Below are 14,542 nucleotides of genomic sequence, written 5' to 3' on the forward strand. Positions count from 1 at the left end.
CGCACTCCCCGCGCGAACGTTCCGCCCTGAAATCAACGGCCCCGCGGCAACGGGAAGCCCCGCCCGGAGGGGGCGGGGCCGTGGCGCGCCCCGCCCTCAGAGGGGCTGCGACCGGGCGGACTGCGCAGTCGCGCTGGGGGGAGGGAATGGGGAGGGGAGCGAGGACTTAGAGAGTGAAGAGCTCGCGGCAGCTTTGCGTCCTCAGTTTCCCTATCTGTGCGCCTGGACGGCCCTGCGAAAACGCGAAGGTCCTCGAGCTCGGTCGGAACCACCCCTCGGCAGCCACGTCTAGCCTGGCACTCGGGCGCGCTCCTTCAAGCTCAAGCCACAGGCTGCACCGCCTGTGCCCCTACCCGGCCCAGCTTGCTTTCCCGCAGTGACCATCTCTCCCATCTCTTGCCAGACCTGGCACCTGGTCCTCCCGGTGTGCCCCGGGGCCCCTCTTGGACACCTCTGTGCCCAGGTTCCGCGCCTGTCAATCAGGGTGAACTCAGTACTCGCCCTGGACTGGGGGTGGGCACACGTGGGTGGGCTCTGCGGGGGAGCACTCAGTCTGAGGAACCTAAAGTCCCGGTTACACCTCCCCTTTCTCTAAATAAGGCTGGGTCGGATCAAAACCCACTTCCTCCTTCCCACCTTCCCGGGTCCGCCCTACCCAGGCAAGTTTTTAGGACTTCCTCTCTCTCTGCCTCCTTTTTTCTACTTAGTTTTGCTATTAGCATCCCTGTAGCCCATAAGGAAACTACATTTGTCACAGATGCTGTTCTTAACGACTTTCGGCATGAAATTTGTGAAGCCAGAGCCCAGTGGTTTCCCATGCAGTACCGGGCACCTACCTGAGTCTGAATGTTCCTTTAGTCCTCAAAACAACCCCGTGGACGGCACCACATTTACTGCAATTAACAGCAGAAGAGGCAGAGGCCCAGGGAGGTTGTATTGGCAATACCAGCCATGCATTGACTCCCACTGTCCAGGCTTACCTCCACTAGACTGTACAGTTTAAGTGTGATGCAATTCAATTGACAAGCTCCTGCCCCAGGCCAGGTCCCGAGACCTATACTAAAGGAGCTCCTGGGTCCCAGGGAGGTACTTGTTCAAGGAGACTATGGACTAGAACATTTTGGACCCACAGTATGCAGAGAGAGACTGAATGTCCTCCAAGGTCCAGGACAGTAGAGCCCAGGTAAACTCAACTCTCCATCCAAGTACAACCCCATGGGGGACACAGACTGAAAGTCTCAGCCCATCCAGCCAAGAAACTTCACAAGGACAAGACCCACAGAAGGGACACATTTGGTACAATAGTCCCCTTCTTCCCCCATCCAAGAGAGACAGCTGAGCACCTACTCCCAGGCAGTACTAGGATCACCCTGATTTACAGAGAGCAATTCCAGAAAGCTGCTTTAACCCCGGGCCACTGTACTTATTCTGAGTGATAATGCGTCTCTTACCAGGGGCCAGTGTGGTATATGCCGATGTGTTCCTGGTATGCATCATTCAGGTGTGTTGGACAAATACATGAATAGGTGTATGCACAAAATGGGTGTCATGGCCTGAGTTCAACAGAACAGACCGATTTCTTTTTTTTTTTTTTTTTTTTGGTTTTTCGAGACAGGGTTTCTCTGTGTAGCTTTGCGCCTTTCCTGGGACTCACTTGGTAGCCCAGGATGGCCTCGAACTCAGAGATCCGCCTGGCTCTGCCTCCCGAGTGCTGGGATTAAAGGCGTGTGCCACCACCGCCCGGCTCCGATTTGTTTGTTATACCAAAGGTGGCCTTTGGAGCATGCAGCAGGGACCACCCGGGACCGGGAAATGTCAGTGTGTTTGAAAGGCATGTACTTGTGCAAGCCTGTGAGAGGACAGTAATGGTTACTAAGCACACACTATGTGCTAAACTCTTCTAACGTCCCGTCTTCAGTCTCACAGCAACTCTTTGCCGTTAGGATAGTTAGTCTGTTTTTACAGATTCAAAAACCAGAGTCAGGACCGGGAAGATGGCTCCATGTGGGTAAAGCGTGTGCCATGCAGCGTGAGGACCTGAGTCTGCATCAGCAGAACCCATGTAAAAGTCAGGCGTGATTGCACACCCTATAGTAAGATAACAAGCAAAGACATGAGAACGTCCCGAAGCTCACAGGCCAGCTAGCCTGGCACAGGAAGCTGTAAACGACATGAAAAGGTCCCTGTCACAAACATGATGGAAGGTCATGACCCACACAGAAGTTTGTCCTCTGATCTCCATACTCATGCCATGAACATACACATGCCCATGCTCATACATATGAATGATTATGCTCATACACACACACACACACACACACACACACACACACACACACACACACGGACTTAAAATAACTAGTAAAAGTGCCTGGGTTTGGCTGCTCTCTGGTCTGCTACAGATCTCTTTGTGCAGCCAGAAAGGAGAGAACTGTTGGATTCAGTGAGACATGACAGGGTGAACAGGAAGGACACAAGGTGCCGCACATGACAGTGCCCCCGCCCCCACCCCACCCCCCAGATAAAACTGTTGCTTTATTGTAGCCTTGGAAGGCCTCTATCACTTCGGCCCTACATCAGTGTACAGGCCAGGTAGACACAGATCCTGGGCCCTAGTACCACCTTCTGTATAAATACCAAGCACTGTAGCCATGCACAGGTATGTGTCACCACACATGCAAGCTGTAAACACTAAAGACAAAGGAAGCAATAGAGTGCTTTGAACCCTCCACCTCTCTCCCACATACACCCCAGTCAGATTCCTATGGAAGTCATCCAGATTCCCCCGACTCTGGGCAGGAAGGACTGTGTGGCCGCTGCAAGATGGCTTTGCTTGGTAGGAGAGAGCCTAGCATCCAGGCCGAACCTCTCTGGCCCATTTCCACACCTGTTGGCTGTGCCTGCCTCACCCCATGTCTCACCTCTGCTCCATCTAGGCCCTAGATTCTTAAGGCCTCCTTTCTGCTGGCCTGAAAGTTTGCCAGCAGGCTGCTCTGAGGCCCTCCTCTCCTGGGTCTCCTGCACCGCCCCCCCCAGCAGCCACAAGATGGTTGGGGACAGCTGGGCACTGATTAAGTACTCACATGCCCACCGTGCTAGGACACAACAGGAAAATCATTCTTGCCCTTGTGGAGCTGGTTAGCCAGGGAAAATGACTACCAACATGGGTGGTGTGGCCATTAAGACCCTGAAGAAAGAATAAGTCATGTAAGGGAAAGACTTAGACTACAAGAAACTTGAAAATGTACATCTGACCTGTAAATGGAGGCAGAATTTTTCTGTCCAGACTGCCAGGTCCCAAATAAACACACAAGAGCTTATATTAATTACAAAATTCTTGGCCAATAGCTCAGGCTTATTATTAACTAGCTCTTACTTTTAAAATTAACCCAATTTCTATTCATCTATGTATTGCCATGCGGCCCGTGGCCTTACCAGTCCTCTGGCATCCTGCTTCTTGGTTGGCTCACTGGCATCTCTCCCAACTCTGCCCTTTTTCATCCCAGTCCTCAGTTGGATTATCCCGCCTAACTTGATCCTGCCTTGCTATAGACCAAGCAGCTTTTTTGTTGTTGTTGTTGTTTTTCGAGACAGGGTTTCTCTGTATAGTTTTGGTGCCAGCCCTGGATCTCTCTCTGTAGCCCAGGCTGGCCTCAAACTCAGAGATCCACCTGGCTCTGCCTCCTGAGTGCTGGGATTAAAAGTGTGAGCCACCACTGCCCGGCTAAACAGCTTTATTATTAACCAATGAGAGTAATACATATTCACAGCATACAGAAGGATCATCCCACAGCACTGATCAAGGACCTGATCTAAAATATATAAAGATCTCACCACAGTTCAGTAACAAGGCAGTAAACAAGTCCAATTTTTAAAAATCTGGCAGAGTACATGTGTAAAACCAAATCAAAACAGAGAAGGCTGACGCTCTCTTAACATATGCAAAGCCCAGGAGCAACTCCCAGCAAGGAAAGATTTAAAAAACTTAATTGAGCAAATATTTGAACACATGCTTGTAGCATGAATCTTAAAAGTTCTTATTAATAAAATCAATCCCGAGGCGAGTTATTGGGGTCCATGCTGGTAGATCAGAGAGACAGAACAAGCCACAGCTATCTCACCTCGCCGGATCCTCAGCTGGTCTTGACTCCTCAGACCGGAGGCCTCTGAGTCCTCATCCGGAATGGGTCTCAGCTGAATTACTGCTCAAAAGCCTGAATGCTTAACCAGCCCAAATATTCTAGTTTCTGGTCCTCACGCCTTATATATCTTTCTGCTTTCTACCACCACTCCCTGGGATTAAAGGCTGGCTTTCTGGGATTAAAGGCATGAGTCACCACGCTTGGCTATTTCCAATGTGGCCTTGAACTCACAGAGATCCAGAGGGATTTCTATCTCTGGAATGCTAGGATTAAAGGTGTGAGTGCCACCATTTTCTAGCCTTTGTATCTAGTGGCTGTCTGTTCTCTGACCCCAGATAAATTTATTAGAGTACACAATATTTTGGGGAACATAATACCACCACACATGCTTCTCCAAAGAAGATTTGTGGTTGGCAGATGAGCACCTGGAAAAGTGCTCAGTATGATTACTCATGAGGGAAATGCCAATCAAAACCACTCAGAGGTATGGTTACACACTAGAATGTTCAAAATTAGAAAGACTGGCCAGGCATCAATGGCACATGCCTTTAATCCCAGCACTCTGTGAGTCTGAGGCCAGCCTGGTCTACAGAGCGAGATCCAGGACAGGCACCAAAACTACACAGAGAAACCCTGTCTCGAGAAAGAAAAAAAAAAAAGAAACCCAACAACAACAAAAAAAGTAAAAGACTGATGAAGGCAGTTCGTCCTCAGAGGTATGGACTGGAATCTGCTCCCACTTCTGGAGGGAATGGGAAGTGCCTCAGCCACTGTACACCACACACCACAAGGCTAAGGGTGAAATAGTCACCACATCAAGGGCTGGTGAGGATGCGGAGAAATGGAGTGGCTCAGTTCTGTTAGCTTCCTTTGCTTCTCATCAAGTAAGGAATACCAGAGACAGATCTCTTGGAAGAGAAGGTGTTTGGCTGGCCATGGTGGCACACCCTTTTAACTCCGGCAGCCAGGCAGCAGAGCCAGGTATATCTCTGTGAGTGAACAAAGCAAAACCCAGGCCAACCAGGGAAACACAGTGAGACCTTATCTCAAACAAAGGCAAGGGTGCGGGATTTGGGGGGCGGGGTGCTGGCAAGATGGCTCAGTGCTGGAGCACTGACTGCTCTTCTGGAGAATCTGCGCTGCATTCCCAGCGCTCACCATCGTCCATTTCCAGGGGACCCATCACTCTTTTCTCCAAGCACGCACATGTAACACGGATCTTAAAAGGTCTTACCATAAAAAACCCAGAGCCAGATATTGGGGTGAAAGCTGAGAGATCAGAGAAGCAGAGCAACCCACAGCCAACCTCACCTCACCAACTCCTCACCCGCTCCTGTTTCCACGAATCCTCAGACTGAAAGCCTCTGAGTCCTCGCCTGAATGGGTCTCAGCTGAACTGCCTTAGTGTGTGTGCTTCCCAGTAATGGGGATTAAAGGTGTGGGCCACCACTGTGTGACTCTGTTTTTAGTGTGGCCTTGAACTCACAGAGATCCAAATGGATCTCTGCCTCCCAAGTGATAGGATTAAGGAAGGGTATGTGTGCCACCACTGTCTGGACTCTGTCTAGTCTAGTGGCTGGCTCTGTCCTCTGATCCCGAGACAAGCTTTATTGGGATACCCACTATATCACACACGATGCACACACATACAAGCAGGCAAAACACCCACACACATAAAAAAATTAAAGGTTAAAAAAATTAAAACAGCCGGGCGATGGTGGCACACGCCTTTAATCCCAGCACTCGGGAGGCAGAGCCAGGCGGATCTCTGTGAGTTCGAGGCCAGCCTGGGCTACCAAGTGAGCTCCAGGAAAGGCGCAAAGCTACACAGAGAAACCCTGTCTCGAAAAACCAAAAAAAAAAAAAATAAATAAAAATAAAAATAAAACAGCCAGGCGGTGGTGGCACGCACCTTTAATCCCAGCACTCAGGAGGCAGAGCCAGGCAGATCTCTGTGAGTTCAGGGCAAGATCCAGGACAGGTACCAAAACTACACAGAAAAATCCTGTCTTGAAAAACCAAAAAAATAAAAATTAAAAGAAAAGCTGTGCGGCGGCGGCGGCGGCGGCGGCGGCGGCGGCGGCGGTGGCGGGCAGGGTATTCCTTTAATCCCAGCACTCAGGAGGCAGAAGCAGGTGGATGTCTGCGAGTTTGAGGCTAGACTGGCCTACAGAGCAAGATCCAGGACAGGCACCAAAACTACACAGAGAAACCCTGTCTCGAAAAAAAAAATTAAAATAATAAAATACAATAAGCATGCATTGCCCTGCAAGCCAGAAGTTGTACTCGTGGATTGGATTTATTTACCCAGAGAAGGGAAACTTCTCATGTGTAGAGAGACCTGTATACACATATGCCTTGCAGCTGGAATTAAAACAGCCCAAACCAGAAATAGCCTAAATGCCTGGCTGAATGGATAAACAAACCAGGCTCATTTATTCTATGATCACTTCCTGATGATCAAAAGGCTTTGGCGTGGGACTCCAAAGAACTGTACTGTATGGAGGGTTACACACTTTGTGATTCCACTGATGTAACTCCAACTTTTAGATATATTTATTTAATTTTATGTGTACGAGCATTTTACCTGACTGGATGTATGTTTACTGTGTACATGCCTGGTGCCTGCAGAAGCCAGAAGACAGCATCAGATCCCCTGGAGCTAGATCGTCAGATGGTTGTGAGTCACCATATGGTTGCTGGGAATCCAAACTGGGTCCTCTGGAAGAGCAGCCAGTGCTCGTAACCCTTAGCCATCTCTCCAGCCCATGATGATGAATCTTAATTGCCAACTTTCAATGGACTGAGAAATAAACTTGACTGAGAAATATCTAGAAGATTTAAAGTGCACCTCTCGGTGTGTCTCTGGGGGGCGGGGTGTTTCCAGAAATGATTAGATTATAAAGACTCTAACGCAATCAGTGGGTTGACTCCCTTGCTGGATTCATAAAGATGATTGATTGCTCTACTGGAAGGTAGTGAAGGGAGGAGCTGGGCCTCTGTGGAGGAGGTAGGCTGCTGGACGTATATCTTTCCCTGACTCCCTCTTACTTCCTTGCTCTCTGCGTCCTGTCCACCATGACACACACAGCCTCTTCCCCATGCTGCTATGACTATGATATTCTACCTCACCACGCGCCCAGAAGCAGCAGAGTCAGCAAGGGTGACCTGAAAGCTCTGAAACTGTGACACAAAATCCATCCTTCCGACTTTAACGTCGTTTGTGTTGGGTGTTTGGGACAGCAACAAAAAAGTCACAAATACAAGGGGACTTGGTGAGGAGCAGTTTACCATTGTTTTGTTTTGTTTTTCGAGACAGGGTTTCTCTGTAGCTTTGGGCCTATCCTGGACTAGCTCTGTAGACCAGGCTGGCCTCGAACTCACAGAGATCCGCCTGCCTCTGCCTCCCAAGTACTGGGATTAAAGGCTTGCTGGAATTAAAGGTGTGCTAAGATTAAAGGCTTGTTGGGATTAAAGGCCCCACCCCACCACACACACCGCCCGGCTTAATGGTATTTCTTTTAGGCTGAGATGTCATGAATGCATCGTTGATATATTAGGGCACTTCTAGACATATGCAGGGAGATTCAAGTGTGAATCTTTGTTTTTCTCAACCCTGTGAGTCCTATAATTATTTCAAGGTTAATGATATTTTTTGTTGTTGTGTTGGTTGTTTGAGACGGTCTCTGTGTAGCTTTGACCTTTCAAAAAAAAAAAGAAAAGAAAAGAAATTACTTCCAAGGACCAGTGGGCAAAGGCACTTGCCACCAATTCAGAGGACAACCAGGGCCACATGCTGGAAGGAGAGGAACAATTCCCACAAGCTGCCCTCTGACCTCCATATGCATGCAAGGGCAAGCAAGCCCCCGTGACCACAGAGTCCGGGAGCCACATGCCACAATTCCACTTCTCCCCACCAGTGGGGCCCACTCTGTTCCAATAGTCAGGGCTTGGAGAGAACTGGCTATAAATCTGCAGCGCTTTGCTCCACCCCCAAATCCAGACTTAGCGCTTTGTAATGTTACTGTTGACACACAGCGACCTCCTCCCTCAAGACAGACCCGTGCACGTGGGTTACTCTGTTTTCAGAGATGGTGGGGAGAGGGTCACCCTGATGGCTTTGAGGTTCTGGCGTTCGGGGAAGAAAACAAGAGCAGGGCCAGCAGTGGGCCACTAGGGTTAGGGCTGGCTTTCCAATCTTTTCTCCTGCGACCTCACTCAATGCTCATGTCTGCCCAAACTGTATCAGGGTCACCTTCACTGTAGCTCCAGCCCTCACCTGAGCGGTGTCGGCCAGCTTTATCTTCGCCCTGAGCGTCAGAAAGCCTGGAGTACATTTTGCTGCGCAGGCTTGATTGTCAAGACAAGGTAACTGATTCCATCGGGCGGGAGGGGGTGGACAGAAGAGAATTTGTTGGATTCAGCAAGAGAAGGACAGAGCTGTTGTCAGCTCCTTGCACCCCTGCATTCCTGAGGACAGGTGGCTAACCCGTGCCAAGTGGGACACCTGCTGTGAAGAGGCTGTCACCACAGCTTCCAGAAAGATCCGGGCTGCAGGGCTTTGGAGCAGTAGGTCCCAAACCTCCGCCTGCCCCTCTCCTGGGACAGTGGCAGTTTTCTGCCAAGAAATGATGGGGAATCCCAGCCCAACGGCTTGTGTGGCAGTCTGCCATGGAGGCAGGTCACCAGAAGGGAGTGCCCTGGAGGGCCATAAAATGCAAGGGCTTATTTCCTGTTGAGAGGACAGGGTTGCTCTTCTGACGGATGGAGGAGGGGCTGCACACGTGGATCGGCAGTGGCTTGCTTTTCTAGAATAGGAAAAAAAAATGAGTAGAGAAAAGCAACCGTGGAAGACTCTTACGCCTGCTCAGAAGTAGCCCCCCCTGTGCATCCAGGGCCAGCCTGAGGACCGCCTGTATACCGCTGGCACTGCATATCTGGATTCTGTGACCTTGAACCAACCAAAAGTGGATCAAGCAGATTCAGAGGGAGCTGGAGAGATGGCTTGGTGGGTAAAGCACTTACTGTGCAGGCGTAAGGACCCGAGTTCCCATCCCCAGCTCAAAAGAGACATATGGCTGTGCACACCTGTATCTCCAGACTGGGGTGGAGGACAGAGACCGGCGGGTCCCAGGGCTGCCAGGACCTACCAGTCAAACCAAAATAGTGAGCTCCAGGGTCAGTGATAGACCCTGTCTCATAAAGGAGGGTAGAGGCCAGGTGCACACCATTAATCCCAGCGCTCGGGAGGCAGAGGCAGGTGGATCTCTATGAGTTTGAAGCCAACCTGGTCTACAGAGTGAGTTTCAGAGACAGCCAGGGTCACACAGTAACCCTGTTACTGGGAGGAAAAAAAAAGCACGCCTTTAATCTCAGCACCGGGAGACAGGTAGATGTCTGGGGGTGAGGCCAGCCTGGTTTACAGAGTAATTTCCAGGATGGCCAGAGCTACACAGAGAAACCCTGTCTCAAAATCACTGAATAAAAAGTAAAAAGAAAGAAAGAAGGAAGATAGAAAGAGGGAGAGGGAGACAGAAAGAAAGAAAGAAAGGAAGGAAGGAAGGAAGGAAGGAAGGAAGGAAGGAAGGAAGGAAGGAAGGAAGGAAGGAAGGAAGGAAGGAAGGAAGGAAGGAAGAAAGAAAGAAAGAAAGAAAGAAAGAAAGAAAGAAAGAAAGAAAGAAAGAAAGACCTCCAACAACAGTAATACTAAGGTGGAGAGGGCTGAAAGATGAGTCATCGGGTAGAGATGCTCGCTGCCACCTCTGACAGCCTGAGGTCGTCCCTGAAGCCCACGTGATGGCAGGAGAGACCAGACTCCTGACAGCTGCTCTCTGACTTCCATACACCTGCCCATCCCCCACCACAGAAGAAATAAATGTAAAAGGACATTTTTTTTTTTTAATATTAGGTGCAGAGTGATAAAGACACTTGACGCTGACCCCCAGCCACCATTTGTGCGTGCATAGGAGAGTGCACCTGCTCGTACACGCAATACGCTGCGAGAACCGTGGCTAAGGCCCTACAGGACTTCCCTTGTTCTCTGAATGACACAACACAACAACTTTAACAGTCCTATACAAGACAGGAACTAGGCACTGTGCTTCCCACCTGCTGCTCCAGCTGCTTAGGAGGCTGAGAGCAGAGGGTCGCTGGAGCCTAAGAGTTGGAGTCCAGCCTGGGAGACACAGGGAGACCCTGTTTGGAGGCAAATGAACGTAACCGTGCATTAGGCATTAAGTACTCTACCAACAATTTAAAGTATACAGAAGGGACTTGGGGTGTGGCTCAGAGGTAGAATGTTTGTCTAGCATGTGCGAGGTCCCTGGGTTCCCTCCCAGCGCTGCCAGAAGAATTAATAAAACAGGATACGGGAGGGCATGTGCAAACTACTTAGTACAGATGTTGTGTACATAGGGATTTACACCTTGGTGCACCTTGGTATGTGTGAGTGTGCTGGAACTTGTCCCCAAGGGCACTGAGGCATAACTTAAATCCTTCCACAGCAAAGGTTGAGGAGTATCTGGGAGCCATGATCTCTCCGCCTCACTCAGATAAGGCCCCATATGGGTACCTGGAACCCCTTCCTTCTCTGTGTGCCAGACTTGCACACCTATGACTCCTGCTGGGCTCTGCTGATACAGCCTAACTAACCTACACTGAACTCCCCCAGTCCCCCCAGCCCATCTTGAGAAGGCATTATCACATCCCCAGTGCCCCTGGCCCCTGAACCCACAAGCTCCACCCCTTTTCCTGCCACCTCCAGTCCATCAGCGTGTTCCTCAGCCCCCATCAAAGCTACACACCACCTGGCTCCCATCTGCCCCATTCCCTGCTGGGCTGCTCACACCTCCTGCCTGGGTTACTGCACAGCCCACGCTTGCCTGAAGGGGCTCCCCATTGTAACTATGGTTAGAACCTAGAAACGTCCCCAAAGGCATATGGTGCAAACTGAAGTTTCTCCGTCCCATCCGGTCCCACCCGGGCAGCAGCTGTTTTTATAAAATAATCACTCAGAGGCTTAATGTTATTTACAAACTGTTTGGTCTATGGTTCAGGCTTATCGCTAGCTAGCTCGAACATCTTAAATTAACCCATTTCTATTAAACGATGTGTTGCCACGTGTCTCATGGTTTTACTTCTGTTCTATTACATCTTGCTCCCCCTGGCAACTTGCAGTGTCTCCCCGACTCCACCTTTCTTTTTGTTCTTTTCTTTTCTTTTTTTTGTTCTGTTTTGTTTTGTTTTTCGAGACAGGGTTTCTCCGTGTAGTTTTGATGCCTGTCCTGGCTCTCACTCTGTAGACCAGGCTGGCCTGCGAACTCACAGAGATCTGCCTGGCTCTGCCTTCTGAGTGCTGGGATTAAAGGCACCACCACTGCCCACCCCAACTCCACCTTTTTCTCCCTGTATCTCTCTTGGATTTCCCACCTGGCTATATCTGTGTTGCCATAGGCCAAAACAGCTTCTTTATTTAACCAATAGCAGCAACACATATTCACAGTGTTCAGAAAGACCATCCCACAGCACTTATTGTTAACTCTTGAGCCTCAGAGGCAGCATTTTGAGAAATGATTGGCTCATGAGTGTTAATATTCTGACCTGCCCCCCTTGAAATCCCTCCCCTTGGGGCCACCCTGCATCCTGACATAAAAACCTCATTTTAAGGAAAAACTCCTCCCCTTCCTCTCTTTCAAACTCTCTCTCCCCATTCCCACGAGGTGTGCGCGCCTCTGCTTTCCCTCCCTTCTCTTTCTTCCTTGTCTCCCTCTTCCTGTCTTTCTCTTCATCTGTTATAATAAACTCTCCATGTGGATGCGGTGTCCGGGTGTGAATGACTTTCCACGGGTCACCACCGCTGCCTCTGCCCAGCATGTTTTCCCCACATGTGGGATACCCTGGCTTGGTCGCTGGGGCTTCTCCACTCATGCAAATTCATAACAATGAGGCTCTGACCGATCTGTTGATGTGTCCATAACGTGATGGGCTACTGGGACTCAATAGTGGAAGGGAGATGTAGTTGAAAGGAGTAGATCTCTGGGGTACGCTCTTGGAAGGACATCCTGTCCCTGGTATCTGTCTCTCTCCCCCTTTCTCCCTTCTCTCTCACCCCATCCTTTTTCGCCATCATGAGGTAGCATCCTCACTCCACCTCGCCCTCTCTGTCAAGACATTCTTCCTCATCACGTGGGAGCCAGGTGACCATGGGCTAAGACACTGAACGGCCAAACTAAAAATGTCCTCTTCAGTTGACTCCTCTGGTATCTCATCATCGCAACAGAAAGCTCCGTGACAGACTGTCCTCCACAGGGCAGCCAAGAGGGCTTCGTCAAGCTTACCTTCTACCTGAAACTATTCCACGGTCTGCTATCACATTCAGAATAAAAGCCGCCCGTCATAGTGGAAGGCCTCCAGGCCTCTGGCCCACGGACCTTGTTTATCTCAACTCTTTCACCCATTAGGCCACGCCCTCTTGCTGACCTTGAGGGTGCCGAACACTGGCAAAGTGCGGTCTCTGCATCGTTCCTGCACAGAACAGGTGTCCAGTGAACCAGTGGCTGCTGTTGCCAGTCTCCCTCTTCCCCTTGCATTGTTGTGTTGGTGGGGGGGGTGGCACAGAAATGAATCTGATGCCTTCCTGCCCTCCAGTGGCTCAGTCTGGGTCCACAGCCACCAGTGGACCATCACGAGCCTGTGCAGGATTTTTGTAATAAGCTGCCACACACAGGGTGGCTGATGAAAGACAGAAACCTACTTCTATGGTTTTGGAGGCTGAGATCAGGGTGGCTGCGTGACCCGGTTGTTTTGAGACTCAGTCCTTAAATCCTTTCATGACAGGGCCTCTCAGGACTGGGGCTTACGTGACCCCACCCCCACCCCTGACACCGCCTCCTTTTTTTCTCAGCAGTTCTCTCTTGCAGCCCAGGTTGTCCTCAAACTCACTCTGTTGCCCAAGACAATCTTGAACTCCTCAGCTTCCTGCCGCTTCCTCCTGAGCACTGGGATTATAAGCATGTGCCACCATGCCAACTCTGGGCTCTTTTAGAAGGACATCGATCCCAGTGGTGAGGACCCCAACTTCAACAGCAATCACTCCAAACATTCCAAAGCCCCCCACCCTGATCATCACCCATTGAGAGTCAAGACTTCAACATATGAGTGATGTGAGGGGCACAGACATGTACTGTTCTGCAGTGCCCTGGGAAGAAGAGGCTAGTCATGAGCGGGGTTGGGGGGGGTAGGGGAGGCTTCCTTCAGCTGTAAGTAACTTTCCTACTGTAAACAGCTCCTGAGATCCTCTTCCAGTGGTGAGGGGTGGCCTGGGACTTGTTTCGCACACCCTCAAAGGGGAAGCATCTTGGTATGTGGCTCAGAAAAGAGAAATGAGTCTTGAACCCAGACCCAGGGCAGGAACAGTTCCTTTTCATGCACGCATGAGCACAGGCAGACCTGGTGCCTCCCTGCTCCCTGTATGTCCTGCAGCCTCTTGGGCTTGCTCTGTGACAGTCTGATTTGCTGGCTCCTCATCTTCCTGCTGCTCTGGGAACCTGTAATGTACATTACACTATTCAGTTGTTATGTGCTATTTGAACTCAGGAAGCTGGCTGTCATCCCCATCCCATTTCAGATTCCAGTGTGGTTGTCTAGAGAATCCTCCAAGACCTCTTGTCCTGTGATGGGCTGCCGCTCTAACTGTGACGGGAAGGATGGAACATCTAGGACACAAACCATTCCCACAGGGGTTGCTACTGTTGATCCCAAGGTATAAAGATGCCTGCAGTGGGAAAGGGGGGCTGGAAGCTCAGCCTTGGAGAGAAGGGCCAGTTGGGAGCTCCAGCTGACTGCCTCAACTTCCCAGTCAGTTTCTGCTGGATGTTGAGGGCACCCATTTTGATGACATCATCTTGCTCTCTTGCTATTTGTTCTTCCATTTGGAAGCCTCACCTGAAGGGATCCTCCACTCTGCCCAGGGCTCTCATGGGAAACCCAAGCTGGCTACTTAAAGGGGCTTCTCTAGTCGGTTCCTGCTGGGTGTTTTGAGGACCTGATTTGATGTTTTACCTTCTATCTACCTATCTATCAATCATCTGTCTACCCATCTGCCTATCTACCTATCTGTCTATCATCTATCTATCCATCCTCTACCTACCTACCTACGTAACATCTCTCTATTCATCATCTATAATCATTATCTATCTATCTATCATCTATCCATTTATCTATCCATTTATCGATCATCATCTCTAGTCATTATTTATCTGTCATCTATCTATCTATCTATCATCTGCCTATTATCTCTCTCTCTCATCTCTCTCCCTCTCTCCCTTTTTCTATTTAGTCTTTTACTTTGGCTTATTATCTACTTAATAAACTCAACTCAATCTATCTATCATCTATCCATT

The sequence above is a fragment of the Peromyscus leucopus genome, chromosome 20, assembly GCF_004664715.2.
Source record: "Peromyscus leucopus breed LL Stock chromosome 20, UCI_PerLeu_2.1, whole genome shotgun sequence".
In the NCBI taxonomy this organism is placed as follows: Eukaryota; Metazoa; Chordata; class Mammalia; order Rodentia; family Cricetidae; genus Peromyscus; species Peromyscus leucopus.